General features: G+C 45.7%; 1 long non-coding RNA gene across 2 annotated transcripts in view; it reads left to right on the forward strand.

Moving 5' to 3' along the window:
• Nucleotides 1–378: 378 nt before the first annotated feature.
• The window catches only part of LOC137561785 (uncharacterized), a 42,792-nt gene continuing 21,565 nt past the window's right edge, over nt 379–21,605 (forward strand). The window contains exons 1-3 of one of the 2 annotated variants that reach the window (XR_011030111.1): nt 385–431; nt 2,714–2,906; nt 6,839–7,015. This is a non-coding gene — a long non-coding RNA (uncharacterized lncRNA). Of the gene's footprint in view, nt 432–2,713; nt 2,907–6,838; nt 7,016–21,605 lie in introns of both variants that reach the window. The other variant, XR_011030112.1, reaches the window with a different exon arrangement.

Genomic DNA, 21,605 nt, shown 5'->3' on the forward strand with positions numbered 1-21,605 from the left:
CTGTATCCTATGTCTTCTTCACACATATAACAATAAAATGATAATCCTACCTAATAAAACCCCTGTGTCTTTGCGTCCCATGTCCGTGTGTGTCCCTGTTCTTGTGCTACTGCACATATGCCGCAGGGACAGCCTGGGGGCCTAGCCGGGTGGGCGTGTGTGCGCGGGCGTGTGCACAGCGAGCAGGCATGCGCGCTGACAGGTGGCGGTGGTGACACACCTAGAGCCCGTTATTAAACGGGCTAAGGTCCCTAGTCCTATGTAATAAAAGCACTGTCTCTGTGTCATCCTGCCCCTGTATCAGTGCTTCCAGACTTGACAGTTTGCTGTCTGTGAACCTCATTGCATTGTGGGAAATAACAGCTTTTTCCAACTGCCAAGCAAGTGACATCTCCCTGTGTGCATATACTTCGGACAGCGGTGGGGGCCAGGTGAGCAGGACGCATCGGTATGCGCGTTGCCGGGGTTTCGCGGTCGTGGCCTAGCGGCAGCGCCCGCTTTTCGCAGGCAGGCCTTTTTACTAGTACTGAAATAATATCTGGAAATGGAAAACATGTTTTTTTTCTGTGTCCTGATATGACAAAGCATTGCTACCAATACAGACCTCAGGGGTAAATAACTGGCTCTGGGGCCCCTGTGCTACATTTGGAGGGAAGCACACTGTTCTGCCTTTGAGGAGACGAGATATCAGTCGCCATCTGCAGAAATCTCTCGTCTCCTCGAGCAATAATCTCATGTCTATACATTCCCTGTCGCATCCTCTGAGAATCCTGACAGAAAAGCCTGCTCCATTTCTATCCTTCCCTCTGATTGTGGAGCTGAGAGACAGATTTATCAAAGCCAGCGCAAGGAGGATCAGCGCAAAACAGATGCAGCAGCGGATCAGATGCTAAGAGGAAGGATTCTGACTGCTTGCGCTGAGCATTTCTGCAGCATCTGCTCTGCTTTGTTTTTTTTCTTGTAGTGGTTTTAATAAACCTACCGGTGAGTAAATCTGTAAGTGTGTGTGGGCACCCTGTTTCGCTTTCCATAGTGGATATATAACACTTCAATATATGGGGGCTAAATTGTGGATGAACAGTTACAAGATTATTGTTATTTATTTCAGTCTCTTTACATTACGCAACTTCGGTACATCTCGGTAAAACTTACAGCTGCAGCTTACCAAAGACAAATACTTGAGGTGCTAATAATAACCCGAACAGACAGGGCCGTCAATAAGACAAGACAAATAACATTTATATTGCGCTTTTCTCCTGGTGGACTCAAAGCGCCAGAGCTGCAGCCACTAGGGGGCGCTCTATAGGCAGTAGCAGTGTTAGGGAGAGTTGCCTAAGGTCTCCTACTGAATAGGTGCTGGCTTACTGAACAGGCAGAGCCAAGATTCGAACCCTGGTCTCCTGTGTCAGAGGCAGAGCCCTTAACCATTACACCGTCCAGTCCCACAATAGGACATCACAAGGGAGAGACGTGTATGAGGCCCGAGGGATTCTTGGGCCTGGCCGGGGACCCTACCAGGAAGTAAAGTGAAGCACATGAAGGCACCTACGGATTTTGACTACTCTGCGTCTGCCGCCTGCACCGCCACCGACCTCTGCCTGTATTTTGACTACTCTCTGCCTGCCGCCTGCACCGACCTGTGCCTGGATTTTGACTAGTCTCTGACTGCCGCCTGCACTGACCTCTGCCTGGATTTTGACTACTCTCTGCCTGCCGCCTACACCGACCTCTGCCTGGATTTTGACTACTCTCTGCCTGCCGTCTGCACTGACCTCTGCCTGGATTTTGACTACTCTCTGCCTGCCGCCTGCACCGACCTCTGCCTGGATTTTGACTACTCTCTGCCTGCCGCCTGCACTGACCTCTGCCTGGATTTTGACTACTCTCTGCCTGCCGCCTACACCGACCTCTGTCTGGATTTTGACTACTCTCTGCCTGCCGCCTGCACTGACCTCTGCCTGGATTTTGACTACTCTGTGTATGCCGCCTGCACCGACCTCTGCCTGGATTTTGACTGCTCTCTGCCTGCCGCCTGCAACAACCTGTGCCTGGATTTTGACTAGTCTCTGACTGCTGCCTGCACTGACTTGTGCCTGGATTTTGACTAGTCTCTGCCTGCTGCCTGCACTGACCTCTGCCTGAATTTTGACTAGTCTCTGCCTGCCGCCTGCACTGACCTCTGCCTGGATTTTGACTACTCTCTGCCTGCCGCCTGCACCGACCTCTGCCTGGATTTTGACTTCTCTCTGCCTGCCGCCTGCATCAACCTCTGCCTGGATTTTGACTACTCTCTGCTTGCCGTTTGCACCGACCTCTGCTTGGACTTTGACTACTCTCTGCCTGCCGCCTACACCGACCTCTGCCTGGATTTTGACTACTCTCTGTATGCCGCCTGCACCAACCTCTGCCTGGATTTTGACTACTCTCTGCCTGCTGCATGCACCAACCTCTGCCTGGATTTTGACTACTCTCTGCCTGCCGCCTGCACCGACCTCTGCCTGGATTTTGACTACTCTCCGTCTGCCTTATTTGTACAGTTTCAAAAAATTTTTCAAGTTTATTCATAAATGTAATTAATGTGTGTTCTGGCCTTTTATTTATATGCAGAATGTCTACCAAGCTTGTATTCTGACATATTTTGGCGAGTTATGATTTAAGAATTGGAGGCCTAAAATACTTGAAAAAAATGTACCGCTTTTGACTCCAATTCCAGACAGAAATTCACCGCCAGGGAGGTTAACTAACTGCATATTCCCGGTTAATGGGAGAGGGACCGTGGACATGCAGGGCCAGGTTGGTGCATGCTCAACACTCCCAGAGTACCGGGGCTGACTGTAGGAGAATGGAGTGGCCCAGGAGGACGGCCAGAAAGCCCATAGCCTACAGGGGGCTGGAGGAAGACGCCGGTAAGTATAAATCCATATGTTTGCTTGATCTCAGGTTCTCTTTAAGTTCTGTAGAGATTTTTTTTTCTTTAAATCTAGCAAAACCTCATGTTGCGTTATTGGTATCGTGAGCAGGGCGATGAGGGAAGAGCTCAGGTGTGAAAGTGTAGACAGCTTTTGAAGCCATAAAATCAAATTCTATTTACCCATTGATCTGCGTTTATTATGCAGTCTACGTCCTGACTGCATTGCAAGCATTCCAAAATAAACATAACTTTTAAACATTTCTAGTGTAATTAATCTTATCTCAGTCAGCCTGGCTTCATTTGCTACATTGCTGGGGAGGGGGAAGCTTGTTATTTCCCCTCCCACATTCTTGCTCCTCACTGATTGGCTGAGGGCAGTTTAGTGATAAGCTGCTGAGATATGATCTATGCTGTGCTCACATGTGTTTACAAAGCAAGCTAGCTATGACAGTGCAGGTTCTAGGAGAGAAAAAGAGTTAAGGGAGGAGATGACCTCAGAATTGGCTTCAATCAGAGGCAGTTAAGATGGAAAATGCCAGGAACAATTTACTTTATTTATATATAAAATTCACTGAAATAAAAGCGTGGACAGTACAATACATATAATGTAAGTAGAAGTATTTATCTACTTTTCTATGTGTTTTTTTTATTCCTGGGATAGTATGGCCGTCCTTTGTTGCTTTAAGTTCCCATGATTCCTCCAGAGACCAGACAGAGGGTTTATACTCTCCATTAGGAACTTTCTGTACCTCGTTCCCCGTAGCCTCTCAGCCTCCTCGTTTCCCACAGCCAGTCAGGGCCTGAGTTTTAGTATTCCAGTCAGCTTCCAGCCGCTTTCTCTCACACAAACCATTATTGTCCGAGGTCTAATTGACTTCATGTTGAATCACTGCGCTTTTCATGCTTGACTGAGCTTGCCCTGTGTGAGCGTTGGCTGGGAGCGCAGGAAGCCTAAAGCGTGCGGTTTAAGGTCGACCTTTGGTGAGCCGGGAGTCCCCCAAGGTGTCAGCTGGTAGCCAAATGAAATGATAAGGCTCTCCATTTTTTTCCGCCTTTCACCGCATTTTTCCGTTTAATTAATGACCTCTTAAGCTTCCCCGTGATGTAGATACTAAAGAGATGGAAATCCTGAAGTCTCGGCGGTTACAGCGGCGTAACAGATTATACTGGAGTGTCCGCGAAATCGCTCATCACCTTCACCCTATAGAGATGTCACTGGCTGGATTATTAAAGAGCACATGTAGAGTGAAACTGCATAGGAAGTAACCTTAGATACTTTGCAGTAATGAGATTGAAATTAATCGGTATGCTCAACGCGCCACCTGACCCAGCGCCAGCCCGTGCCCAGCTGCAGTGGCCATCAGGGCTGATTTCTCTGAAGGCTGTGTAGGCAGTGGTCTAGGGTTCATCTAAAAAGTTCAGTGCAAAGTAGATTCAAAAGTTCATCAATTCACCGGTGTGCTGTATGTCTCTGTGCCCAACACCAAGACCATTAAACCCTGAGTGCATAACATTGGGCATAAGTACTGTCCCAGCAAGCACATATATTAAAGCAGATCTGAGATGAAAAACTAACTATAACAAGTAACTTGTCTATATATCTTATCTAAAGTTTAGATAGTTTACACAGCAAATATGGCTGCAAACAGCTTCAACAGTTTATGATTATTTATTCCTGTGATACAATGACAGCAGCCATGTCCTGCTTGTGATTACTGTTGCACACAGGCAAGCTTATTTGCATCTCCACCCCTCAACCTGTGAAAACTTCACTCCCCTCTGCCTCTGAAATCTCTGGCTAGTAACCTCCTCCTCCTCCTGCCCAGACTGAGCTCCCATAAGCCCTTGCTACCTGAGAGGACTGAGTGCCAAGGCTCTCTGAAAAGCCGTGGGCAAGGCTTGTTTAGTTTATAGGGAATTAGAGTATTAAAACAAAAAAAGTATTTGGCTTGAGGAATGCCCTATAAACTATAGAAAAGGAGCACAATTTTGCAATGAGTAAAAGTTCATCTTGGATCCACTTTAACTACAAGGTCTTTTTGAAAAACAATTTTTTTGGCTTTGCCGTTCACCGCTAAAGTTGGCACGAAATTAATCACATGGCAATTAAGCAAAATCACGAATGATTACAATTACAGACAAAATTTCCCCTGAAATTTCGCAGTACGATTTTGCATCATAATTGCAAATTTCGCTGCAAAATTATGTCTATGCAAAATCTGTGCTCATCACTAAATTTCACTTCACTTGTCACAATTAATTAAAACAAACAAGAACAGAACTTATGAATCCTCCCAGCTCCATTGTGCCAGCCTGCTATACTCCAGGACTATTGAGATAACTGTGTGAATCTGTGTTTCTCAGGGGAACATGTGCTTAATCTCTTTGCACCTAGATCTTGTTTCCCACTTATGGACCAGAGCAGTTTTGTCATTTTAGCTATGTCCCTATTTAATCAGCAATAACGTTATCCCGATTTATGACACCTAAATTAAATATTTATTGCTTTTTTCAAAACTAACTAGGCATTCATTGTATGGCAGTTTTTTCCCTCTAACAATTTAGTTTTCTATGCATTTTAAAAATAAAAAAAAAAATAGAAAAAAACACATTATTTCTCAGTTTTACCAATTCCAGTTTAAAAGGCTGCCATATTTATTTCCTTTTAAACAATACCATTTGTCCAGCAGTTTTCCTGATCCTGTGTCTCTAATACTTTTGGTCATAGACCCTGAAAAAGCATGCAGAAGATCAGGTACTCTGACTCAGCTGATACAGGTTTTACCTGATTAGCCATATGCTTGTTCCAGGGTTTTGACTCTATGAATGCCAGATCAACAGGGCTGCCAGGCAACTGGCATTGTTTACAAGGAATTAAATATGACAGTCTTCATATCCCTCCCACCTCGGGTTCCCTTTAAATTACATTCCTGTGACAATTCATGGTGAAGACATTTGATTCTGAAATAATGCTACGGTGTGTATTTTTCACTATGAACTGAGAAAATAAAAGTATTTTTTAATGTTAAAAATCAGGGAACATATATTTGCTTTCACCAATTAGTGCTGCAGCAGATAGTGCTGGAGGTGTGCACAGGAGCAATGCCCAACCGTGCACAGCTGAGCTTCTGCTACACAACATATCTACGTCCTCAGGGCTTAGATGAATTCACAGAGGACGTAGATATACTGTAGTGGTGGAAGAAGTGGTTAAGGGACTCTACACTTGGGATCTTTCACACGGTCAGGCAACTGACAGGCTGTGAATTCACCACCTGTCAATGTAATTTGGCAAATATTTTGTGCCCATTAATTTTCGAGAAAATAATGTAAAATTTGATTTTCAAGCAAATAAAAATACCATCGTAAATATTTTCTTGTTTTTCACAAATTTTCAAAGTAAAAATAAAATTTTTCCCTATTTTTGCAGTAAACATAGTGATTTTTTCAATACATGCTTTTTTTTGCAAAAAAAAATCTCAAAAACACACCTCCAGATCTGCTGGAATGCAGTGATGTGTCAGCTTGTCTCAAATTCACAAATTTTCACGATAAAAAGACTGAGTTTTCACATTTTCGCAGTAAAAATACATTTTTTCCCTGTTTTGTGGTAAAAATATTGATTCTTCAATACAAGCCTTTTTTTGCAAAACAATTCTCAAAAACACACCTCCAGATCTGCTGGAATGCAATGATGTGTCAGCTTGTCTCACAGTTAGTTATCCTATGGGATACCTGTGTTTAGTAAACAAGCTGAAGTAAAGATTGCCCATAAGCAATGGCAAAGTTTCATCATACATGACACCTGGAAGGAATTTGGTTGCTGTGATCACTATTCCCTATAAATAAAGCTTGAATTGAGAAGAAGTTGGAAGGCACCATTGCTGCGGTCCCCCTTTTAAAATGCGATGTATCTGCTTGCTTTAGGTTTACTTCACTTGGCTGGCTGCACAGCGGCGGATTCTACACCTGACAGGTGCTCAAGTCTGGCATCTGGCTTCTGCTGGCGGCTGGAAATGGCTGGAGCTAGCGATAAAACAGTGCACAAATGGCACATCAATCCTTGGCGCTTATGAAGCTGTACCCCAGCACAGTGCAGAGAAGGTAAGGTGAAAATGGCATCCAGTACCAATAACTGTAAACGCTTACCATCCTGCTTACAACCCAGATTGTGTAAGGGTTCATAGAGGAACTTTCTCTACAGTGCAATCTGCTGCTCCTCCTCTTCCTGCTCTAAAGGTACGCACAGACAGACAAAAGAAAAGAGATGGGGGGATAATGCTCTAAGGTTAGACTGGGTAGCTTTACCAAAGAATTTAAAAGTTGTAAAAAAAAAAATTACTTAGAGGTTAATTTTACTCCAGTAAAAGCATCTAGAAAAGTGCAGATCCAATGCTACCTGCCCTTTCCCCCAAATATTGCCCTCTGCCATCATAATGGGTCTGAGGAGCAGGCAGGCACTGCTTTCTTACCAAAATGTAATTTGTAAGGACAGCTAAACACTCTCCCTCCTGCTCTATTGTTAGAGCACTTGGTAGTGCAACTGAAAGCCAACAATCATCAACTGGCAGGAAGTGTGCACAGGTTATCAATCCATTTTATCTGCATACATTGTATGAAGGGATTCGATCAGATAGATCCCTCTATGATCAGATAATGATCTGAGAGGGATCTATCTGTTGGCCACATTGACCAGTGTATGGCCAGCTGTAGACCCGAGCTAACTACATGAGCTAACAATGAGTCACAACTCCATCCACAATAATTGGCGACATTAACCCCCAATGAAGTCTTTGCCCGCTTCAATCCAAACAGTCAGACCGTTGTGTAGGACCTCTGAGGAAGCTGAACTTACCGAAGAACGTAATATGTAATGACGATTTTGACATCCAGTTAATTTTGTATAGTCCATTTGTAATGTTACATATTTTTTTGCGTAAGGAGAAGAATGGGAATAAGTCAATTGTCTTCTTTTTTTAAAAAGACCTTGTAGTTTTTGAGAAAATTGATTTAAAAAAATGCAAAGGGAAAAAGGTTTTTTTAAACTGTAATTTTTCTGAGATTAAAAAGCATCTTTCCTTTGCATTTTTAAAATTCACTTTCTCAAAAACTACTTAGGGTCTTTTTGGAAAAAAAAAATTCAAAAATAGGTAGTTTAAAAAACATTTTTCGCTTGCATTTTTAAAATCAATTTTCTTGTTTCATCTCGTTACCAGTATTCTCCTTAACATACATAGGAATTTTGGTGACGATAGATTTGGGGTTCCTTTGTGGTCCTTTTGGTAAGCTGAAGTGGAGAGAGGTCAGAGAAGGTGGCAGGTGGGCCCCTTGCCATCCACTAGGCCCCAAGCACCTGCCTAGGTTGCCTGGTAGATGACCCTGCTCTGCTGATTATGTTTACAAAGAAATGAATTAAAAGATTTTTCCTGAAATGTTGCATTACAAAATTAAAATGTGAAATGTGTACTCATGACTAAGGGTAGATTGTAAGCCCATCTTTGGGTGTATAAGCACCATTGATGAGCCTATACACCCAAAGAGTACCCCCCTCCACATCTAACACTAACCTCCCTCTAGTGTTGGGCGAACAGTGTTCGCCACTGTTCGGGTTCTGCAGAACATCACCCTGTTCGGGTGATGTTCGAGTTCGGCCGAACACCTGACGGTGCTCGGCCAAACCGTTCGGCCATATGGCCGAACTAAGAGCGCATGGCCGAACGTTCCCCGAACGTTCGGCTAGCGCTGTGATTGGCCGAACGGGTCACGTGGTTCGGACCCGAACGCGCTCTGATTGGCCGAACTGTCACGTGGTTCGGGTAAATAAATACCCGAACCACGTCATATCTCCGCCATTTGTCTGTGGGTTTAGCTTTGGGTAGGCAGGCAGGGTAGTTCGCGCTCCAGCCACGCTAGCCAGGGTCCCCCCCAGTCATTGTGTGTCACTGCTGGGAACAGTAGTACACCGCTCGTTCAGCCACACTATATAGCATTCTGTGTACTGTTCTGTGTCTGCTGGGAACAGTGGTACACCGCTCGTTCAGCCACACTATATAGCATTCTGTGTACTGTTCTGTGTCTGCTGGGAACAGTAGTACACCGCTCGTTCAGCCACACTATATAGCATTCTGTGTACTGTTCTGTGTCTGCTGGGAACAGTAGAACACCGCTCGTTCAGCCACACTATATAGCATTCTGTGTACTGTTCTGTGTCTGCTGGGAACAGTAGTACACCGCTCGTTCAGCCACACTATATAGCATTCTGTGTACTGTTCTGTGTCTGCTGGGAACAGTGGTACACCGCTCGTTCAGCCACACTATATAGCATTCTGTGTACTGTTCTGTGTCTGCTGGGAACAGTAGTACACCGCTCGTTCAGCCACACTATATAGCATTCTGTGTACTGTTCTGTGTCTGCTGGGAACAGTAGTACACCGCTCGTTCAGCCACACTATATAGCATTCTGTGTACTGTTCTGTGTCTGCTGGGAACAGTAGTACACCGCTCGTTCAGCCACACTATATAGCATTCTGTGTACTGTTCTGTGTCTGCTGGGAACAGTGGTACACCGCTCGTTCAGCCACACTATATAGCATTCTGTGTACTGTTCTGTGTCTGCTTGGAACAGTAGTACACCGCTCGTTCAGCCACACTATATAGCATTCTGTGTACTGTTCTGTGTCTGCTGGGAACAGTAGTACACCGCTCGTTCAGCCACACTATATAGCATTGTTTACTGACACTATATAGCAGACTATATAGCATTGTGTGTACACCGCTCAGCCAGACTATATACCATTGTTTACTGACACTCTGTGTACACCGCTCAGCCAGACTATATACCATTGTTTACTGCCACTCTGATTCTGCTGGGAACAGTAGTACACCGCTCGCTCAGCCAGGCTATATACCATTGTTTACTGACACTCTGTGTACACCGCTCAGCCAGACTATATACCATTGTTTACTGCCACTCTGATTCTGCTGGGAACAGTAGTACACCGCTCGCTCAGCCAGACTATATACCATTGTTTACTGACACTCTGTGTACACCGCTCAGCCAGACTATATACCATTGTTTACTGCCACTCTGATTCTGCTGGGAACAGTAGTACACCGCTCGCTCAGCCAGACTATATACCATTGTTTACTGACACTATATAGCAGACTATATAGCATTGTGTGTACACCGCTCAGCCAGACTATATACCATTGTTTACTGACACTCTGTGTACACCGCTCAGCCAGACTATATACCATTGTTTACTGCCACTCTGATTCTGCTGGGAACAGTAGTACACCGCTCGCTCAGCCAGACTATATACCATTGTTTACTGACACTCTGTGTACACCGCTCAGCCAGACTATATACCATTGTTTACTGCCACTCTGATTCTGCTGGGAACAGTAGTACACCGCTCGCTCAGCCAGACTATATACCATTGTTTACTGACACTATATAGCAGACTATATAGCATTGTGTGTACACCGCTCAGCCAGACTATATACCATTGTTTACTGACACTCTGTGTACACCGCTCAGCCAGACTATATACCATTGTTTACTGCCACTCTGATTCTGCTGGGAACAGTAGTACACCGCTCGCTCAGCCAGACTATATACCATTGTTTACTGACACTCTGTGTACACCGCTCAGCCAGACTATATACCATTGTTTACTGCCACTCTGATTCTGCTGGGAACAGTAGTACACCGCTCGCTCAGCCAGACTATATAGCATTGTGTTTACTGCCACTCTGTGTACACCGCTCAGCCACACTATATAGCATTGCGTACTCTGCCAGTCAGTGTGTATATTGCTGGGATCAGTAATACTCCACTCACCGTCAACCACTATATGAGCTCAACATGAGTTCCCCAGAGACCTCCGCTGTGAGCAGCACTCCCAACAACAGCAACAGCCAACGCCCCACGCAAGCTATAACATCCACCCCAGCAGCCAGTGGTCAGCAGCAGCCCTCCCCGGAGGAGAACGTTGTGTCCATCAGTCCGTCGCCAGAGCGATTAATGAGGGCTGCCATTGAGGAGATGATGGGGCCTGATGTGGAGGAGGAGGTCTGGCTCAGGCCAGCATCCCAAGTTAATGTTGAGGACGATGAGGGGTCTGTGTCTGGGGATGTTGGGGTGGCAGAGGTGGTGGGTGGGTCAGACTCAGGAGAAGAGTTGTATGATGAGGATGATGATCGGGACCATCTGTATGTGCCTCAGAGTCCGACCCCGGAAAACATGTTGTATCGTGTGTTTAGGTACTAAAATCTGCGTTCCCTCCCAGTAGTGTTGGGCGAACAGTGTTTGCCACTGTTCGGGTTCTGCAGAACATCACCCTGTTCGGGGTGACTATATAGCAGACTATATAGCATTGTGTTTAATGCCACTCTGTGTACACGGCTCAGCCACACTATATAGCATTGTGTTTACTTCCACTCTGTGTCTGCTGGGAACAGTAGTACACCGCTCACCCGCCACTGTATAGCATTGTGCTCTGTGTCACTGCTGACAATAGTGGTACACCGCTCACCCACCACTGTATAGCATTTCTGTACTGCCACTGTACTGCTGCCAGTCAGCGTGTACTTTAAGGATAAGTGAAATGAGGAAGAAATCCGGTGAAAGAGGGAGGGGCAAGGGAAGAGGTGTTTCCCCTGACGGTTCACGTACAGGCCACAGGGGAGCACCCAAGAAAACCCACTCAATACTGCCCATGTTGTCCAGGACAACAACCCTCACAGATCCAAAAGAACAGGACCAGATAATTACTTGGATGACCTCTCAAGCGTCCAGCAGTGGGTTAAGCAGCACCAGCACATCACGCACGAGGTCCGAGTCCTCAGCCAGTTAAAGTCTGGGCTTTCTTTGAAGACTGCACTGAGGATGTTACCATGGCGATTTGCAAGGTGTGCAAGACCCGCCTGAGCAGGGGGAAAAGTATTAACAACCTCTCCACCACCAGCATGAGCCGCCACATTCTATCCAAACATCCCACTCTGTGGGCAAACGCGGCAGGACAGGGTACCACCAGCAACACTGCCTCCCTTGGGTTCACCAGACTCACCACCAGACCCGCCTCAGCAGCAGCAGTAGCCCAGCCATTGCGTGGTTCACAACATTCACAAACATCAGACGATGCTGACACTGTCACTTTCCGGACTAGTGCTCTTGAGGTCTCCCAGTGTTCATCAAACACAACAACCAACAGCCCTTCGGTGTGCAGCGCTACGGTTGAGTTGTCTGTCTCTGAGATGTTTGAGCACAAGAGGAAATTGCCAGCAAATGACCCCCGGGCCGTGGCAGTAACAGCCAGCCAGCATAGCCAAGCTTCTGGCCTGCGAAATGCTGCCATATCGAGTGGTGGAGACAAACAGCTTCAAGGGCATGATGTCAGTGGCCATCCCACGTTACGTGGTTCCCAGCCGCTACCACTTTGCGCGCTCTGCAGTGCCTGAGTTGCATGAGCACGTGGTCAGCTAAATAACCCGAAGCTTGAAGAATGCCGTTGCCTGCAAGGTTCACCTCACCACTGACACCTGGACGAGTGCGTTCGGCCAGGGTCGATACATCTCCCTTACCGCGCACTGGGTGAACCTTGTGGAGCCTGGCAGCGATTCCTCACCTGCTACGGCGCGGGTGTTGCCCACGCCGCAAACAGCTGGATAACAACAGCAGCACCTACCTCTCTGACTCCTTCTCCTCCAACGCATCTCAAAGCTGTACCTCATCCGGAAATGCTAACCCAGCACCAGCAGCAGTAGGATCGTGGAAGCAGTGCAGCACAGCTGTTGGCATGCGTCAGCAAGCGTTGCTGAAGCTGATCTGCCTTGGGGATAAGCAGCACACAGGGGAGGAAATTTGGAGGGGAATAAAGGAACAGACGGATTTGTGGCTGGCACCGCTGGACCTGAAACCGGGCATGAAGCTAGACACCTGGCACGAACTGGCAATGTACGCAATAGAGGTGCTGGCTTGCCCGGCAGCCAGCGTTATGTCGGAACGCTGTTTCAGTGCTGCCGGAGGCATCATCACAGATCGGCGTATCCGCCTCTCCACAGAAAATGCAGACCGTCTGACTCAAATTAAAATGAATCAATCCTGGATTGGAAACGACTACGCAACACTCCTGGACCCCAACCAAGTAACATGACCGATGAACATCTGGGATGGTTTAGCGTTTCCGGTCCCTGTTTATTGAACCTCTCATCTGTATTACATTTATGACTGCATGGCGGCAAAAAGCATTGCTGCTATATCCGCACGCTTTTTGTCCTCATGCAAGGCCTGGGTTGTTGTGTCTCACAAAGCGTGGCCTTCTCCTCCTGCGCCTCCTCCTGTTCCATCACGTGTGCTGCTGCTGCTGCTGCTGCTGCTGGGTTACCGTTGCCGGTCCCTGTTTATGGAACCTCTTATCTTTATTACATTTATGACTACATGGCGGTACAAAGCATGCTATCCGCACGCTTTTTGTCCTCATGCAAGGCCTGGGTTGTTGTGTCTCACAAAGCGTGGCCTTCTCCTCCTGCGCCTCCTCCTGTTCCATCACGTGTGCTGCTGCTGCTGCTGCTGCTGGGTTAGCGTTGCCGCGTGGTCCCTGTTTATTGAACCTCTTATCTTTATTACATTTATGACTACATGGCGGTACAAAGCATGCTATCCGCACGCTTTTTGTCCTCATGCAAGGCCTGGGTTGTTGTGTCTCACAAAGCGTGGCCTTCTCCTCCTGCGCCTCCTCCTGTTCCATCACGTGTGCTGCTGCTGGGTTAGCGTTGCCACGTGGTCCCTGTTTATTGAACCACTTATCTTTATTACATTTATGACTGCATGGTGGTACAAAGCATGCTATCCGCACGCTTCTTGTCCTCATGCAAGGCCTGGGTTGTTGTGTCTCAAAGCGTGGCCTTCTCCTCCTGCGCCACCCTCCTCCTGTTCCATCACGTGTGCTGCTGCTGGGTTAGCATTACCGGTCCCTTTTCCTGGAACCTCTTATATGTATTACATTTATGACTGCATGCCGACAAAAAGCATGTTACCTGTGCAAAGAAAACAGACATTTCCCGCATTTAAAAGACAGTTTTCCCTTTGAAACTTTAAAATCGATTTTCTCAAAAACTATAAGCTCTTTTTGCTAAATTTTTTTTTCCTCTTGTACCCACTCCCAAGGTGCACATACCCTGTAAATTTGGGGTATGTAGCATGTAAGGAGGCTTTACAAACCACAAAAGTTCGGGTCCCCATTGACTTCCATTATGTTCGGAGTTCGGGTCGAACACCCGAACATCGCGGCCATGTTCGGCCTGTTCGGCCCGAACCCGAACATCTAGATGTTCGCCCAACACTACCTCCCTCCCCACTATATTACTGCTGTATACCAACCCAAGGAGCTCAGCTGTATTGTGGCTGAACCCCTACCAATCCCCTTACACTAACGTACCTGCCCTACTAATATTTGCTAACATCGATGGTTACATCGTAGCTGAACTCACAACCACTCCACTTGTCCCCAAAATAAGTGCCTGGCGCCCCTTAGCCGCGGTGCCAATATCATCGGCTTCGAAATGAAAGTTTGAGTGAGGTTTGGGAATAGTGATCAGCACAAATTTCACATAATCCTAATTTTGCACGGTAATTCACAATTGTAAAATCGTAATTCATTTTGTTTGTAAACATAATCAGGAACCGTAATTTTGCTTTATTTTCACGTAGTTCCGTGCCGACTTTAGCGGGTAATAGCAGAGCCCTCCATACATGCTATCATCAACAGGGCTATGTGTGTTCAGAGGAACAGTGGGAACAAGGCAAACAAATCATTTTTTAAAAAGGCCTTGTAGTTTTTGAGAAAATGGCTTTTAAAAATGCTAAGGAAAACCGGTTCCTAAACTGTCATTTTTCTGAGTTTAAAAACCATGTTCCTTTTGCGTTTTGAAAACCCTTCTCCTTAAAGGACTTCCGAGGTGAAAATTAACTGATGAGAAAAACAATTGTATCCATCCTCCTTCTCCTAAAAATGACTTTTTAAAATATGCCACAGTTTTATTTTGTATTTAAATCTAGTTTTTCAGTTTTTACTGCTTCGTTGTCTCTGCTCAATGACACCTTCACTGACGTATGCCAGAGCTAAAATCTATGAATTATTGACCCTTTTAATCTCTTTCATGTTTTCAGAAGCCATTTACTGACAGGAAAATATTTTATGTCTGTAATTACTAATCAGTGAGGGTTACGCTATAGTCTGACCCACTCCCGACCCGGGCAGAAACTGCCACTTCCATACCTGAATTTTTAACTCTTTCAGACAGAGAAAGAATAAAAGGAACGCAGCCTAGTGATTTGTGTGCTTGGCACTGTACATACACATGTCTATCTCACCATGTCACATGCCACTTCAGGTATCCTTTAACATTAATAGCAATTTTGATAGCATATACGGGGGCTTTGCTATGTTAACCACTAGTTTACCACTTAAGTACCAGCGGTCTCTGCTCCCTTAAAGAGAAACTCCAACCAAGAATTGAACTTTATCCCAATCAGTAGCTGATACCCCCTTTTGCATAAGAAATCTATTCCTTTTCACAAACAGACCATCAGGGGGGCGCTGTATGGTTGATATGGTGGCACAACCCCTCCCACAAGAAACTCTGAGGACCATGGTACTCCTGGCAGTTTCCTGTCTGTGAACCTTGTTGCATTGTGGGAAATAGCTGTTAACAGCTGTTTCCAACTGCCAAAAAAAGCATGCAGCAGCTACATCCCCTGCCAGCAGTAAAAATGTCACCATGTGATAAATGTCCGAATGTAAATCAGGGATTTAAAATATTTTACAATGGGCAAACACTGACTAAATCCTTTATACATAATTATTGTAAAAATGAAGCACTTTTCTATTACATTATTTTCACTGGAGTTCCTCTTTAAAGTGAACCTCTGGACTAAAAATCTACTCAGCAGCACTGAAAAGGCCTGGTGTTTCTTTAACAGTTTCACAGCATCAGAACTTTGTTTTTCTTATCAAAGCATCATTTTTAGCTGCATTTTTAGCTTAGCTTCACCCATCAAAGAAAACTGCCTGGGCTTTTTTTCCCTGATGCTGTGCAAAGCATGATGGGATTTTCTATGTTGTTATTCACGTTGCCTAGCAACTGGAAGGGGAGAACGGCACACAGGACAGTTGGAACTGTGTCTCATGCTCCCTGTCACCTCCTTTCAACCAAAAAGATGGCTGCCGTCATGAAATCAAACATTTGCCTGTTGTTTTAAAACAGTGTGGGTAAGAGATTATATTACCTATCTATTTTAATTAACATGGCTAATGTAACTTAATGACAGTATGTTTGTTTAGGCTGGAGTTCCTCTTTAAGGACCAGAGACCGCTGGTACCAGAAATGGTGGAACACAGATGAATAACGATGAATCATCGCACATACCCGCCGCAATCGCCATCACCGCCGCACGGCGGGAACCTGGGCCACCCACTCTGCCGTCTCTATGACAGCAGAGTTCCTGTGAGACGGTCAGGAGCTCCTGATCCTGCCTATCCATGTAAGCTGATGGGAGCCGCTTACGTTGATAGACAGGGTCATGAGCCAATGAAAGTAGCTCCTAACCGGCTCACAGGGCTCTGCCGTCATAGAGACAGGCAGAGTAAGTGAGCTGCGGTGGGAAGACAGCGGTGAGATCATCGGGAGGGTCGAAAGTGGCAAGAACGTGCGGCGTCGGTCGATTGAAATCTACGCCTGCCAGCCAGGTAGCCGTCAAAACAGGGCGTAGATTTCAATCATTGTGGTCTTAAAGTAGTTACGTTCACATGAAATTTTGCGGAAATTACGCACGCAGAATTACGACTGGATTACACAAAATAATCAGTTGAATGTCCAAATCGGAATTATGTATGGACGTAATTGTGAAAATGTTCGTACTTGGGAGATTACAATCATCCCTATTGAAGAATGGGGGAGTTGGGGAGGGATTGGGTTGGGTGGTTTTGCTTGAAAACAGTCCATACATTTTAATGGGAAATACAGATACACAGCTCGATCTTTTGGCCTGTAAACCTGTAGTGACAATGAAATATCAATTGGAATGTATCAGTTGTTCTGTTGTCGCTTCACAGGTTCCTGACGTTGCTTTTGCACCTGCTGAGAGCAGCGGAAGTTTTGCTTGCAGATGACAATTGTGCCTCAGACACAGATGTGTTTACACAGTGCAGCTGTGACTACTGAATATGATCCCATAAGCTCTCAGCATATAGGGAAAAGGCTCTCCGCTAACTTGGCTAACAACTCTGGTTTAGCTTGACAAGACAGATTTTTAGGAAGCGCTTAGCAAAGTGTGGTATTTTGGGGTCAGACGTAGCAACAGAATTCACCAGGGTTTAAAGGACACCTGGGCCCATATGCAATTAACTTTTTCACCTCAGTTTTCTACCAGGAGATAATTTTTCAATTTAAATTTAAAATAACTTTTCAACACTTTGCACTTGAAAAAGTATCAGAAAAAAGGTAAATAGTACTATCAAAGTTATTTTGAGTATTTGTTTGCTTGCTGGTGGTTTAAAGTGGATCCGAGAAACTTTTACTCATTGCACAATTGTGTTTCTTTCATATAGTTTATAGGGCATTTCTCAATCCAAATCCTCTTTTTTGTTTTTTTGTTTTAATACTCTATTCCCTAGAAATTAAACAAGCCTCGCCCACATAACCCTTTTGTGCCTTGGCACTGTAGCAAGGGCTTATGGGAGCTCAGTCTGGGCAGGAGAAGGAGGGGGCTACTAGCCAGAGATTTCAGAGGCAGAGGGGAGGAGGGAGGAGAGGGGACTGAATTTACACATAGGCAAGCTGATAGCATCTCCTGCCCTCAGCCTGTGACAATGTGACAAACAGAACATGGCTGCCCTCATTGTATCATAGGAATAAATAATCATCAACTTTGGAAGCTGTTAGCAGCTATATATGCCGTGTAAACTATTTAAAGTTTAGATAAGATATATGGATACTTTACTTGTTATAGTTAGTTTTTCATCTCGGATCCTCTTTAAACTGCATTTTATCGACAAGTTTAAAAATATCACCTAGGAGAAAACGCAGGTGAAAAAGTGAATTGCGCATGGGCCCTGAACTGAGAGATATGGAGGGTGCCATTTTTATTTCCTTTTAAACAATACCAGTTGCCCAGCAGCCCTGCTAGTCTATTTGGCTAAGTGTGAATTTTAAGCAGGAGTATCAGTGTAGTGTACAATCTTGTTCATTTAGCTCCCATGCGGAGTAGTAATTACTTTTTTCAACTTTTCATCACTATCATGTCACCAGGAGTGTTTGCTCATCCAGATAGAAGTGTTTTATCATCTAATAACTTTTCAGGAGAGCTGTTGCATTTTACTTCAAATCCCACTGCCTAGTGCCTAACCTGCTTAGATGAAACACTGTTTTTTTTTTAGCATTTGCAATGGGAATAATAATAAAAAGAAACACAGGCAAGTATGATTGGTACTTTATGTACCCATGTTTATCTTATCATGCAACATGCCCTTTGAAGCCCTTTTGGCCTTGATTCACTAACCAGCTTTAAGTGAGTTTGGACATCTTAAGGGTTAAGACGTCCAAACTACGGCGCTAAGTACTTATCGCGCATAAAACGTTGCACTTTGCATGTTAACTCGGGGCGCCAAAAACGTTGCACGGGTGTGCGTGAAATGTCGCATGCGGTGTGCCGAAAACATCACATATGGTGCCCAGAGTTTTTCCAGAGTAAAATGAGCTATCAATTACTTTTCTCCTATGTTGCTATCACTTACAGTAGGTAGTAGAAATCTGACAGAAGCGACAGGTTTTGGACTAGTCCATCTCTTCATAGGGAATTTTCAGGTATGTATTTATTTTCAAAAGCACTTAGTTAATGGCAGTTACTCTTTCCAACTGCCAAAAAACTGTGTAGCAAGCAGGAAAGCTGGCCAACATCATTGTTTAAATCCTTTTTAGGGAACATCTTTATAAGGAATAAAAGCCTTGCTGAGAATCCCCTATGAAGAGATGGACTAGTCCAAAACCTGTCGCTTCTGTCAGATTTCTACTACCTACTGTAAGTGACAGCAACATAGGAGAAAAGTAATTTATGGCTCCTTTTACTCTGTAAAAAAACATCTATATATATATATAATAGAGTAAGTGCCTCAACCTTCAAGCAAGAAGAAGAAGTAGTGCTCTGCCCCCAGGGCGTGCCTCAACCTTCAAGCCAGAAGAAGAAGTACTTTGCATGAGAAAATTTATGCGTGCTCAAACACCAAGTTTAAGGCCTCTTTTCCACGGACTGTTGAGCTGTGTGCTCAGCAAACAGTTACCAGGCAGCAGTGAGCAGATACCAGGCAGCAACAAGCAGTTACCAGGCAGCAGTGAGCAGTTTTGAGAGTTCGAGAGGCATTTCACTGCCTATCAACAGTCCATGGAAAAGAGGCCTTACCCTAGCAAGTCTGGCTTTGCAAATCTGGCCTAATTGGCTATTCATGAGGCAATGCTCATGCAAATGCATGCACAAACCAATACCGCAAAGTGGTCACCCTGCTACATGCTACATTAGCACTATCCAGGAGCGCCACGGGGAGGATTCCCAATGCCCCCTTTTTATACAACCGGGGGGATCGCAGGGTCCCAGGCTCTCTCACTGCCTGGGAACCACAGCCGCACCCAGGAGGGAGAGGCTGGGTGGCGCAGACGACCCCCCCCCCCCCAAGTGTGGCCAGCGCCGGGGAGAGCCGTCTGCACCCAGCTCCCAATATTAAAAACAGGCACTTACCTTAACGTCCATTGCGTTCTGCTACATGCGCATTAACTTGGGGGCACCACATGAGAAAGGAGAGAAGCATGGGTCACCCTGAGCTTTAGAGCTCGGGGCTGGCTCACATACAGCACTCCAGAGGGGGGGGGGGGGAGGAATGGCGCAGACAACTAACTCCAGGGTTCACACCACCGGAGCAAGCCATCCACCACCTGCCTCCAAAGGATACAAACTGCACAAAATGCTTTCCATGAGACAATTAATGCGCATGTTGCAGAACGCAATGGACGTTAAGGTAAGGGCATGTTTTTAATATTAGGAGGTGGGTGCGGACGACTCTCCCCGGCACTGACCACGCTTGGGGGGGGTTGGCTGCGCCACCCAGCCTCCCCCTCCGGGGTGCCGCTGTGCTTCCCAGCCAGTGAGAGAGCCTGGGACCCCGCGGCCCCCCGGTTGTATGGGGGCATTGGGAAGCCTCCCCGTGGTGCTCCTGTATAGCGCTAATGTAGCATGAACTAATTCCCCCAGGGCGACCGCTTTGCAGTATTGGTTTTTTGACCCTGCATAGTTTGGCATGCGAAAGCAAATGCATATTTGCATGAGCATTGCCTCATGAATAGCCAATTAGGCCGGATTTGCAAAGCCAGACTTGATAGGGTTAAACTTGGTGTTTGAGCACGCATACATTTTCTCATGGAAAGCCTACTTCTTCTTGCTTCAAGGTTGAGGCACGTACTCTATTAGATAGATAGATGCGGCGTATGCTACGACGCGGGTTGGCTAGTACATTTTAATTGTCTATGTTTGCACATATTTTACATTTTACACCGTAGTGCCCCTTTAAGTACATGAGTACAGTATTAGAGGCAGACCCTAAATATATATTGTAGGGAAATATACTGTATGTATGTATGTATGTATATATATATATATATATATATATATATATATACACACACACACACACACACACACACACACACACACACACACACACACACGATCAAATGATGTTACTGTATTGTTATATGTAGTTCTAACTAGAGTTCCCTTTTAAGTTACCCTGTAAACCCCCTGCACCTCCCCCGCCACTTCCCTAGGAACCACTGTGAAGTCCTGAGGTGTTTCTGCGGCGCGCGGAGGGTTAACTCCGCAGCTGTCAGACCGAATCATGAGCTCAGGGAAGCGTTTGTGTACGGGGGTGGCTGCTGCTTCATCTTGTTGCTAGGCGATGATTTCCAACGGCAGTGGAATGGGGTGGCGCAGGTGAGCGGAACTGCGTGAGATGTGCAAATATTGGCTGATTTGGGGTTGTTGTAGCAATCAGAGATGCTTTGAAGCATGGAAGTACATTCAGTCATGTCTGCTGAGGATGAGGAAGGCCTTTCAGATTGTAAACTGATGCATATGTAGCCTCAGAGGGAACAGCCCGCTGCTCAGATACTGCAGCCAATTCTCAAGGAAGCGCAGATGTCAAATATGCAATTTGTGGAATTTTAGAATCTCAGTTGTAAATTTCAGCTACAGTCCCCCCCCCCCCCCCCCCCATTCACTTATACAGCACTGCTTATTACTGTAATTTAAAGGAAGACCACATTTAATTGAAGGATGATGCTCAGAGCTGGCTCTAGACTTTTTGCTGCTAGAGGCATACTTGTAAGGATGCTCTCCTGCCTCCCCCCTCCTCACTCACTATCAGAATCCTCACACAGCACAACAAGCTGCTTTTCCCCAATGCTGCTCTCCTGCCTCCCCCCTCCTCACTCACTGTCAGACTCCTCACACAGCACAACAAGCTACTTTTCCCCAATGATGCTCTCCTGCCTCCCCCCTCCTCACTCACTGTCAGACTTCTCACACAACACAACAAGCTGCTTTTCCCCAATGCTGCTCTCCTGCCTCCCCCCTTCTCACTCACTG

The sequence above is a fragment of the Hyperolius riggenbachi genome, chromosome 3, assembly GCF_040937935.1.
Source record: "Hyperolius riggenbachi isolate aHypRig1 chromosome 3, aHypRig1.pri, whole genome shotgun sequence".
NCBI classification, from domain to species: domain Eukaryota; kingdom Metazoa; phylum Chordata; class Amphibia; order Anura; family Hyperoliidae; genus Hyperolius; species Hyperolius riggenbachi.